Here is a 12,467-nt window from a genome sequence, read left to right as displayed (position 1 = left end):
GATCACAAGTGCTGTGACAACTAAGGGCAGAGGAGGGAACTCTTTATTCTCATCCCACTTCTCCACAGGTCACAACATCTATGTGAACTTTTCCCACATACTGATACAGTCAATCATGTACTCTATTTTTCCCAGAATAGAAGACACTGACCAGGTTTCTTCAATGAACAACAAAATTATCCATTTATTGTCGAACAAGTTTTAACTAGTCATGAAGTAAAGCATAAACACACAGGTGGAAATTTTAAAAGTTCCTTTTTCACCTTTGCCAACTTTTAAAGTCCTTTTTTTTTATCTTCGAGCCACATGCACACACACACACACACACCGGATAGCTGAAAAAATAAAAGGGATTTTTAAAAAAATTCAGCACTCTGTTACAGACAAAAACAACCTCTTGGGCTGTTTATTTGCTCATTTTTGAAGAAATCATCAGATGAGATATGTTGCTCCAAAACTGGAATGCAGTCTAACTTCCGAGTATACGTAGACTGGTCACTAGGGTATTTTAGAACAGTTCTTTTCAGAAGGCATTGAGAATTAATTTTAGCAGGCCTTCTTCAAAGACATGCGACAAGATGAATTAACTCAGTGGACTTCTCAGGGTCTTTTAAAGATTTTCTGGAAAACAAACTGGGTTGTGGTCTTCTCTCCTTCGTTGACGATTCTTCAGGCTAACTTTATCAGCTGCTCACTCCAGCAGGTAAAACACACTGACTGCTACAACCAAAGGTTGTGAGTTTTCTGCTGTCTAAGGTTTGCGCTGCTGCTGCCAAGCTTGTCCAATCAAGGGGCATGACTGATTTCTCTGTCCACATTTCTCCCTGTTACCAGGGTTTCTGTTCTATACTTAACTTGAATCATGTGACAACCAGTAAACATAGTTGCCAAATTGGTTCTTTTGGTGCCCTCTTGAAAAAGAACTGGTCCTACACTTATTCAGTTTGATTATGACTTCTTCAAAAAATATTTTAACAAAAGAAACAGAATCCCTTCCATAACATCATGTACTTTCGCTGAGCTACAGGTTATTGCAAGTCTCTCTGGCAGTTTTTATTTTAGGTGATTTTGTACTCAGGTTCTTTTGGAATCCATGTGTTTGCAGATCTTTGTGAGTGAGAGATGTGGTAATATGTTTAAAAGATTTCCCCTGTAAATTATTCATATCTCCATCTTTCCCCGAACTTTGTACAACCACATTAATATGGGAATCACACACATCAGGCCGTCAAACCTGTCCGCTAAACATTGAAAGGTGACAGTGTTTATTGTGACGGGGTTCCATTTACGAAGACACATCTTGATGATTCACACATGTAAAAATTTGTATATTCTGTTCATGACATAATGACATAAATAAACATTTCCTTGCACTTGCCATGCTTGTTGAACATTTTCTCTGCTGATGCCCCTGAATATATTAGAGAACATGGTGACGAGGTTGAGATAAAAGTCTGTAAATATAGGCAGCAAACAGCAGCAGGGACAGCAGTGAACAAGATTTACGTGACATATTTGTGCTTATATTGGTGGGTGAAATAAGATACTAAACACACAAAATCCTACATTTGAGCTTGCGTAAAAGATTGCTCTGTCGATGGAGATAGCATCAAAGAATGCTCAGGAATTTTGTCCTATGCCAGTGACCGTAACACATTTCAGGAGAACTTAAAAAAAAATGGTAAAATGGGCTTTCACATAACAGATGAAATTTTACACAGAGAAGTGTGAAGTGATACAATTTGGAAGGAAGAATGCCATATAAATGAAAGGTTACAATTCTAAACTGGGTGCAGGAGCAGAGAGACAATGTACACCAATGTTAGAAGGATTGAAAAGGTTGCTTAGAGCAAACAGGACACTTGGCTTTATTAATAGAGGCATAGAGTAAAAACATATAAATTATGCTAAACCTTTATAAAATACTGGGAATGAATGGCCTCTTCCTTTACCTCCACAGAAAGCTTCCATTCCATGTTTGCAAACACTCGTCAGGATCACTCTCCACAGATCCTGCCACTCCAGGCTCGGACACCCACTTCAGGATCACTCTCCACAGATCCCGCCACTCCAGGCTCGGACACCCACTTCAGGATCACTCTCCACAGATCCCGCCATTCCAGGTTCGGACACCCACTTCAGGATCACTCTCCAAAGATCCCAGCACTACGGGCTTGGAGACCCTCTTCAGAGATCCTAAATCTCCAGACACGGGCATCCTTTGAGGAGCACTCTCCACAGATTCTGCCCTCCAGGCTCAGACACCCTCTTCAGAATCACTCTCCATACATCCCGCCGCTCCACGCACGGATATCTCCCTCAGGATCAGATCAAAGAATGTTGCTTGTCACTTATCAGCTCAAGCCTGAATGTTGTTCAGGTCTTGCTGCTTGCAGGCACAGACTGCTTCAGTATCTGAGGAGTTGTGAATCATCAGTGAACATTCCCAGTTCTCACTTATGTTGAAGAGAAAGCCATCAATGAAACAGCTGAGGATGTTTGGGCCTAGGACACTGCCCTGAGAAACTAGGTATCCAGTCATGAATGGTGGTCGACAATTAAATAACGAACCAGATGAGGAGGCTCCAAAAACATCCCTATCCTCAATGTTGGTGGAGCCGAGCACGTCAGTGCAAAAGATAAAGCTGAAGCATTTGAAACCGTCTTCAGTCAGAAATTGCTCAGTGGATGATTCAACTTGGCCCCTTGAGTTCCCCAGCATCACAGCTTCCAGTTTTCAGCCAATTTGCTTCACTCCACATAATGGCAAGAAACAGCTGCAGGCACTCGATACAGCAAAGACTATGGGCCCGAACATCATTCCGGCTCTAGTACTGAAGACTTGTGCTCCAGAACTCGCTGCGCCCTCAGCCAAGCTGTTCCAGTAGAGCGACAACACAGGCATCTACTTGCTGCCCCATCAGTCTACTATCAATCATCAGCAAAGCGATGGAAGATGTCACCAACAGTGCTATCAAGCACCACACACTTAGCAATAATCTGATCATCGATGCTCAATTTAGGTTCTGCCAGGGTCTCTCAGCTCCAGGAAATAATTTGGCAGATAGAGGAGAATGTGGGAAAATGTGAGGTTATCCACTTTGGTAGGAAGAATAGAAAAGGAAAATATTATTTAAATTGTGAGAGATTACAGAATGCTGCGGTGTAGAAGGATCTGGGTGTCCTCGTGCATGAATCACACAAAGTTACCATGCAGGTACAGCAAATAATTAGGAAGGCAAATGGAATGTTACCCTTTATTGCCAGGGGGATGGAGTATAAAAGTAGAGAAGTCTTGCTACAAATGTACATGGTGCTGGTGAAACCACACCTAGAGTACTGTGTACAGTTTTGGTCTCCTTATTTAAGGGGGGATATACTTGCATTGGAGGCAGTTGAGAGAAGGTTCATTGGATTGATTCCTGTGATGAAGGTGTTGTCTTATGAGGAAAGTTGAGCAGGTTGGACCGATACTCATTGGAGTTGAGAAAAATGAAAGGTGAACGTATTGAGACATACAAGATTCTGAGGGGGCTTGACAGGGTAGATGCTGAGAGGATGTTTCCTCTCGTGGTGGAATCTAGAGCGAGGGGACATCGTTTCAGATTTAGGGGTTTTTCATTTAAGAAGGAATTTCTTCTCTCAGAGGGTCATTAATCTTTGGAATTCTTTACCGCAGAGAGCAGTCATTGAATGTCTTCAAGATTTTTATCTACAAGAGAGCCAAGGGTTATGTGGGCAGGCAAGAAAGTGGGGTTGAGGTCATGATCAGGTCAGCCATGATCCTATTGAACGGCGGAGCAAGCTCGAGGGGCCAAATGGCCTACTCCTGCCTACTAGTTCTTCTGATCTTATGTTCGTATGATCTCATTGCAGCTTGGTCCAAACAGAGACGTAAGAGTGGAATTCCAGAGGAGAGGTGAGTGTGATTGCCCTTGAGTGAGTGTGGCATCAAGGATCCCCAGCAAAATTGAAGTCAATGGGAATCAGGGGGTAAACTCTCCACTTGTTGAAGTCATACCTCGCACAAAGCAAGATGTTGTGGTTAGCGGAGGCCAATCATCTCAGCCCAGGACATTGCCTCAGGAGTTTCTCAGGGTAGTGTCCTAGACACAAACATCCCAGCTGTTTCACTGACGACTTTCTCTTCAACATAAGTCAGAAGTGGGAATGTTAGATGATGATTCACAACTCTTCAGTCTGTGCCTGCAAGCAGCAAGACCTGAACAACATTCAGGCTTGAACTGATAAGTGACAAGCAACCTCCTGGCCACACAAGTGCCAAGCAGTGAACATCTCCAATGAGAGAGAAAAAAAATCTACCTTTTGATATTCAGAAGCATTATCATCGTTAAATCCCCCACCATCAACATCTTGACCAGAAACGTAACTAGACCAGTCACATCTATGCTGTGGCTATAAGCGCAGGTCAGAGATTACGAATTCTGCAGCAAGTATCTCACCTCCTGACACCCCAAATCCTGTCCACCATCTACAAGGCACAAGTCAGGAGTGTGATGGAATACATCCCACTCAACAACACTCAAGAAGCTCAACACCATCCAGGACAAAGCAGCGCACTTGATCGGCACCTAACCCACCACCTTAAACATTCAATCCCCCCACAACCAGTACACAGTGGCTGCAGTGTGTACCATTTCCATATGCACTGCAGCAACTCGCCAAATATCCTTCAACAGCACCTTCCAAACTCGTGACCACTACCACCTCGAAGGACAAGGGCAGCAGATGCATGGGAACTCACTACCTGCAGGTTCCCCTCCAAGACACTCACCATCCTGACTTGGAACGATATCGCCATTCCTTCACTGTTGTTGGGTCACAATCCTGGAACTCCCTCCCCAATAGCACTGTGGGTGTTCCTGCACCATATGGACTGCATCAGTTCAAGAAGGCAGCTCTCCACCACCTTCTCAACGGCAATAGGAATGGGTAATAAATGCTCGCCTTATCAGCGATACTCAAACCCAAGAATGAATAAAAACCAAATCACTCTCCACAGATTCCCCCACAATCTGGGCTTGGACATTTACTTCAGGACCACAGAGCTTTATATCACTGCAACATGAGTTCCAATCTTCATATTCTGTTCACTTTTCACATTATTTTCTACCAGTCCACTAGCTTTTATTAATTCAGTATTCGGGTCTCTGCTCCTCCGCCGTTTCTAACATCTCACCTCTTACAAAAAAACACTCTGATCGATCGTAGGTAGTAGATGACCCCTCATTTTAAACTCCATCTGCCAAAGCATTGCTCACTCACTTAATCTATCAAGAAGATTTGAAAATAAATTTCTTGCCAAAGGATAATTTTCTGCATCTGCTCCCTCGCCATTTGCTTTTCCCATTTGTCTTTCACTTGGTGCAAATCGAGAGAAAGTAAAGATGGAAGGAAGGAGGGGAGGAAAAATCCTGCTCTGTTTCGTGATCCCTATTTGATCTTCATTCCAGTGCAGTTTGGGTGAAGAATTCCAATTGTCTGTCTCAATTTTAATAAAGTATAACCAATTCTGGAATCACTGTCTGGACATTGACAAGAACAGGTTTCGAGGCTGACTTTAAACATCAACAATACACTAAACAGTTCATAAACTAGCGACAAGGATGGGATTCGAACCCACGTGTGCAGAGAACAATGGATTAACAGTCCATCGCCTTAACTTCTCGGCCACCTTGTCAGTTGCAGAAGCACAGCTGTCACATTCAGCACAGTTTCTGGCTGTGCAGCCAGTTGTGCAATGATGGAAATATATCTTCTGCAAGGAAATGAAGTTGGGAATGGAGCGGTGTGAAACATTTCCAGACCATGTCCAACACGTTTCTACTCGGTGTGAAAACCCACCACGGAAAGACTGGAACATACAATCATTTCAACACATCATGATTAACATCACTCAGACACCTGAACCATTAGGTCACTGACGAAGTCATGATGACCGAATTACTCATGAAATGACAACTGAACCAACTGACTGGAAGAATTGCTTAAACTCCACATGATCAGCGAGGCACAGCCTCAGGCCGACTTGTCGGGTAGTGTAAACAGATATCACTGCTTCTGATCTTCACCAGAACAGAGAGTGAGATGTAACATTGATCATCAAACAGACTGTGAAAGCATACAACAGAATAAAACACATGGAGAGACACTGTGGAATAACAAATAGATTTGTTTGGAATGTTGAAATTTTGATTGGAATGGATAAAACACCAGAAACAGCAGATTAAAGTGGGATTCTCATCATTATATTGATCTGGGACAGAAAAGAGAAACTGATGGAAAGAAGAGAAGAAGGAAGAAAAGAAAGGATGGAACTGTTCAATCTTTTCAGTTTTTTCACTCGCCCATCAAAGCTGATAAAAAAAAGTTGCAAATAACAGAGAATTTCACCAAAAAGGGAGATTAAATGTTGCTGAAACCTTGGATCGAAGGATGCTCCAACAGATCACCTGTTTAACTGTCTCCTCACTCGGGGATTTCAATCAGTCAGCAATATTATTCTCTACTTTTTTTGTTAATTGGTCCCAGAACTGTCACTTGGAATTAATATCTGTGTTCCGACTCCTGAATAATAAAATTGTGAGTTTCTCGATATTTTCTGGACACAGTTCCTGCTGAAAGAACTAAGAACTCTTTTCTAATTTACACAATACTCGATACACACTCATCAAGCCTGCTAAGCTAGCATCCTTGGTGCTGCTCTCTCTTCTCCCAAACTTCATCTCATGTGACAGTTACATCATCACTCTGACACTGGGAGGGGTTGATCCCACTATCTTCAGCATTAACCCTTTACATCCATGTACCACACTGTCTGTCCAAAGAAAATGGGTGGAGGGAACTTCCTTCATTTATCAAAACACCAACAGCAGCACAGTGGCACAATGGTTAGCACCGCAGCCTCACAGCTCCAGCGACCAGGATTCAGTTTTGGGTACTGCCTGTGTGGAGTTTGCAAGTTCTCCCTGTGTCTGTGTGGGTTTCCGCCGGGTGCTCTTGTTTCCTCCCACCTCCAAAAGACTTGCAGGTTGGTAGGTAAATTGGCCATTGTAAATTGTCCCCAGTGTAGGTACGTGGTTGGAGAATGGTGGGGATGTGGTAGAGAATATGGGATTAATGTAGGATTAGTATAAATGGGTGGTTGCTGGTTGGCACAGACTCGGTGGGCCGAAGGGCCTGTTTCAGTGCTGTATCTCTAAATAAGAAAAGTAAAATAAAAGCTACCAGTCGTAAATCAACTCAAACCCATCAGAAAGATAGAGGGGACTGTCAGAGAACTTCCTGCATCCAGTCCTGACCCTGTCACACTCAGCAGCTTCTCAACCAGACCCCACTCTCATCAACACTGAACATTGTTACCAAGACCCTTCAAATACTGTTTATAAAAGGTAGAAAAATTCAAACTTCATCACAGCTCGATTGAATAGAACAAAGTTTAATATCTTCTCGTCGTCACTCGGTAACCACATGAGACAGTCCTTAAATCAGTAGCATAAATTATCAGCTGTAAGAATGTTTGTCATTGGGTTGAATCATTTCTGTGTGAGGAATGTTCCAGCATCATAAACCAGGGGAACGTGTTGACTGAGCTGTGTCTTCATCTCTTCTGGACAGTTCACCCTTCATTCTGCTCTGATTCACTTTCCCAAAGCGAATCTACAGATTCTCAAATCCAGAGACTGGGTTTTCTTATTTTGTTCCTTTTGATTTTTCTTGCTCCTGAATGATAACATATTCCAACCTCGGATCAACCTTGCCCTGTGTCCCAGTCTCGCTTAAAAGCGACTAATAACGGCACCAACATTCTGAAACATACAACACGGTCACATTCTGCTTCAGTGAGATTAATGCTGAGGCAGTTTCCGTGTCGAATGCGATTGTGAACAAATTTCTCTCAAGGAAATTGTGAGTGATCGAGTATTTGCACTGAATTTCTGTGCGAGAAGGGACAGTTTCAAACAGCCATTCCCAAATCACTTCCTTCGCAAGACAAAGACTGTGCTGTCTTAACGTGTGAATCAACTTCACAAACAAATTTGAACTCGAAGTTCAGGAGAAGACAGAGATGTGAATGATGGACAGTGTAATCTTTAAATTATAATTTTCCGTTTCTTCGTTGAAGTGAGGCTCAACCCTAAGCCACTGGAGATCGCGGAAAGCTACAAACTTGGATCCAGAAATCAGAAAAGTAGTGAAACAGTTGGTGAGTACATTGTGACACTGAAGAATTTATCACCACATTGCAACATTGGCACATTCTTAGACCGTACATTATGAGACAGATTTGTGCTTATATTGGTGGATGAGGAAAGATGCTAAACACACAAAATCCCAATTTGAGCTAGTGTGTAAGATTGCTCTTTCCACAGAGATAGCATCAAAGAATGCTCGTGAATTGCGTCCTATGCCAGTGACAGTAACACACTTCAGAGGAACTTAATCACACTGGTAAAATGGGCTTTCACACAACAGATAAAATTTTACACAGAAAATTGTGAAGTGATACAGTTTGCGAGGAAGAATGAGACAATGGGCACCAATCTTTTTTGATCAAGGTTTGAAAAGGTTGCTAAGAGAAAACAGGACACTTGGCTTTATGAATAGAGGCATAGAGTAAAAGCAAATAAGTTATGCTAAACCTTTATAAAACACTGGGGCTGAATGACCTACTTCTGCACCTCCACGGAAAGCTTCCACTCCAGGCTCAGACACCCTCTTCAGGATCACTCTCCATACATCCTGCCATTCCACGCACGGATATCTCCCTCAGGATCAGATCACAGCTCCACAGTCCTGCCACATCCAGTCGTGAATGGTGGTGGATAATCAAATAACTAACAAGATGAGGAGGCTCCAAAAACATTCACATCCTCAATGATGGTGGTGCTGAGCACGTCAGTGCAAAAGATGAAGCTGAAGCATTTGCAACCATCTTCAGTCAGAAATATTAAGTGGATTTGATCTGTGCTAATTTCAGCTCCTCATGCTCGCTGGTGCCTTGGTTCTCTGGTGCTAATTTCAGAGTAAATCATGCAGCTTGACAATTGGAGCCAAAGAAAAAGACACAGGAGAGGTTGAAAGTGCCAAAACCTGGGATTGAACCAAGAACTGTTTAACTGTTAGTACAGCACGAACTGAACAAAGCTATTTCAACAATACACTAAAGCCACCATTTTGTCACGGCTTTGGAAGACAATATATACATTAAAGTGTTTGTAAAAAGTTACAGAACACAACATGTGAGTAATATTCCCCATTGTTTTCTCAGTACTGATGGATTGTGAAGTGGGACACAGCCAGAAGTCCCACTTTGCCACACTGACCCTGAGCTGTGAGTGAAATGAGATAAAGTTCAATCTTTAGCAGCGAGATTCTGGAGAGAGGTAAGAGTCCTGAATGAAGGAAAGACTTTCTGACACAATAAAAGCAAAATACTGCAGATGCTGGAAATCTGAAATAAAAACAAAAGGTGCTGGAAATACTCAATAGCTCTGGCAGCACCCGTGGAGAGAGAAACAAAGTTAACGTTTCTGGTCTGTGACCTTTCATCAGAACTGACACAGGTTAGAAAAGAATTAGGTTTTAAACAAGTGAAGGGGAGGGGCATGTGGGAGAGAACAAAAGGGAAGGTGTTTGATAGAGCAGAGGGCAGGAGAGATTAAATAACAAAGCTGTCCTGGGATAAAGGCAAAGAGTGTGTTAATGCTTGTGGTTGCCTGACACCAGTCATGCTCTGATGTTATTGAACACAATGTTCAATCCACAAGGCTGTAGGGTGCCGAATCAAAAGGTCGGGTGCTGCTCCTCGAGCTTGGGTTGATTTTCACTGGAACACTGGAGCAGGCCAAAGACAGAAATGTTGACATGAGAGCAGGGGGGAGTGTTGAAATGGCAAGCAACCAGAAGCTCAGGGTCATGATTTCGGCCTGAGCAGAGGTGTTCCACCTAATCTGCATTTGGTCTCCCCAGTTTAGAGGAGACCACATTGTGAGCAGTGAATCCAGTATACATAATTGAAAGAAGTACAAGTAAATCGCTGCTTCACCTAAAAGGAGTGTTTGGGGCTTTGGATAATGAGCAGAGAGGAGGGAAAAGGGCAGGTATTATAACTCCTGCGATTGCATGGGAAGGTGCCTTGGAAAGGGGATGAGGTATCAGGGGTAATGGAGGAGTGGACCAGGGTGTCGCGGAGGGAACAATCCCTTCAGAATGTTGACAGGGGAGGGGAGGATGCGTTTGGTGGTGGCATCATGCTGGAGGTGGTGGAAATGGTGGAGGATGATCCTTTGGATGTGGAGGCAGGTGGGGTGGTAAGTGAGGACAAGGGGAACCCTGTCGCAGTTCTGGGAGGGAGGGGAAGGGGGAAGGCAGAGGTTGAGAGTCCTGTCAACCACACTGGGAGGGGGTGGGGGCGGAGTAGTCAATTATATCTGAGGGAAGAAATGAACAGAACTGGCAGCTCAAAACTGGACATCCATGAGGCACTGTGGGCCATCAGCAGCAGCAGAATTGTATTTAAACACAATATGTTACCTCATGGCCTGACATATCCCTGACTCTGCCATTACCATCAAGCCAAGGGAGCAATGGTGCTTCAATGAAGTGTGCAGGAGGGCATGTCAGGAGCAGCACCAAGCAGACCTAAAAATGAGTGAAGCTACAACACAGGATTACTTGCATGTCATATAGCGGAAGCAGCATGCAATAGACAGAGCTGAGTGATCTCACAACCAACAGATCAGATCAAAGCTCTGCAGTCCTGCCACATCCAGTCCTGAATGGTGGTGGATAATTAAACAATTAACAGGAGGACGAGGCTCCACAAATATCCCCATCCTTAATGACAGGGGAGACCAGTATATCAGTGCAAAATACAAGGTTGAATCATTTGCAAACATCTTCAGCCAGAAGTGCCAAGTAGATGATCCATCTCGGCCTCCTCCTGAGATCCCCAGCATCACAGGTGCCAACCTTCAGCTAAATCCACTTCACTCCACATGATATCAAGAAATGGCTGAAGGCTCTGGATACTGAAAACATCCTGGCTGCAGTGCTGAAGACTTGTGCTCCAGAACTAGCCACGCCGCCTGCCAAGCTACACCACTGGCATCTACCCGGCAATGTGGAAAATTGCCCAGGTATGTCCTGTACACAAAAAGCTGGACAAATCCAACCCGGTCAATTACTGCCCCGTCAGCCTCCTCTTGATCATCAGTAAAGTGATGGAAGGTGTCGTTGACAGTGCGATCAAGCAGCACTTACACAGCAATAACCTGCTCACCGATGCTCATTTTGGTTTCCGCCAAGGCCACTCGGTTCCTGACCTCATTATGGCCTTGGTTCAAATATGGACAGAAGAGCTGAATTCAGGAGGTGAGGTGAGGTGACAGTGACTGCTCTTGCCAAGGGCCTCAAGGAGCCCTTGCAAAATTGAAGTAAATGGCAATCAAGGAGAAAAACCTCCACTGGTTGGAGGCATACCTCTCGCAAAGGAATATGGTGCTGGTTGTTGGTGGCCAATCATCTCAGTACCAGACATCGCTCAGGAGTTCCTCAGGGTAGTGTCCTAGGCCCCAACCGTCTTCAGTTGCTTCATCAATAAACTTCCTTCCATCATAAGGTCAGAAGTGGAAATGTTCACTGATGATTGCAAAATGTTCAGTTGCATTAGTAACTCCTCAGATACTGAAGCAGTCCGTGTCCAAATGTAGAGAGACCTGGGCAAGATTGGGCTTGGACTGATAAGTGGCAAGTAACATGCACGCCACAAAAATGCCAGGCAATGACCATTGCCAACAAGAGTGAATCTAACCATCTCCCCTTGACAGTCAATGACATTACCATTGCTGAATCCTTCACAATCAACATCCGGGGGGTTACCAATGAGCAGAAACTGAATTGGATCAGTCATATAAATACCGTAGCTACAAGAGCAGGTCAGAAGCTGGGAATTCTGCTGCAAGGAACTCACCTCCTGTCCACCATCTACAAGGCACAAGTCAGGAGTGTGATGCAATACTCCCCACTTGCCTGGATGAGTGGAGCTCCAACAACACCAAAGAAACTCAACACCATCCGGGACAAAGCAGATCGCTTGATCAGCACTCCATCGACTACTTTAAATATTCACTTCCTGCACCACCAGTGAACAGTGGCGGCAGTGTGTACCATCTACAAGATGCACTGCAGCAACTCACCAAGCCTCCTTCGACAGCACCTTCCAAACCCCCAACCTCGACCACCTAGAAGGATATTGGATGAATGGGAACACCACCATCTGCAAGCTCCCCTCCAAGTTACACACTGTCCTGACTGGGAACTATATCATCATTCCTTCACTGTCACTGGATCAAAATCTTGGAACTCCCTTCCTAACAGCACTGTGGGTTTACGTACAACACATGGACTGCAGCAGCTCCAAAAAGGCAGCTCACCACCACCTT

At 44.0% G+C, this 12,467-nt stretch overlaps 1 non-coding gene across 1 annotated transcript; it reads right to left on the bottom strand.

Moving 5' to 3' along the window:
• Positions 1 to 5,619: 5,619 nt before the first annotated feature.
• On the bottom strand, positions 5,620 to 5,701 carry trnan-guu (transfer RNA asparagine (anticodon GUU)). Its single transcript has one exon. It is a non-coding gene; the product is annotated as a tRNA-Asn (tRNA).
• Positions 5,702 to 12,467: the final 6,766 nt, after the last annotated feature.

The sequence above is a fragment of the Heterodontus francisci genome, unplaced genomic scaffold (assembly GCF_036365525.1).
Source record: "Heterodontus francisci isolate sHetFra1 unplaced genomic scaffold, sHetFra1.hap1 HAP1_SCAFFOLD_43, whole genome shotgun sequence".
In the NCBI taxonomy this organism is placed as follows: domain Eukaryota; kingdom Metazoa; phylum Chordata; class Chondrichthyes; order Heterodontiformes; family Heterodontidae; genus Heterodontus; species Heterodontus francisci.
Note: the sequence above shows the minus strand (reverse complement) of the source record. Positions and strands in the feature narration are given on the sequence as shown.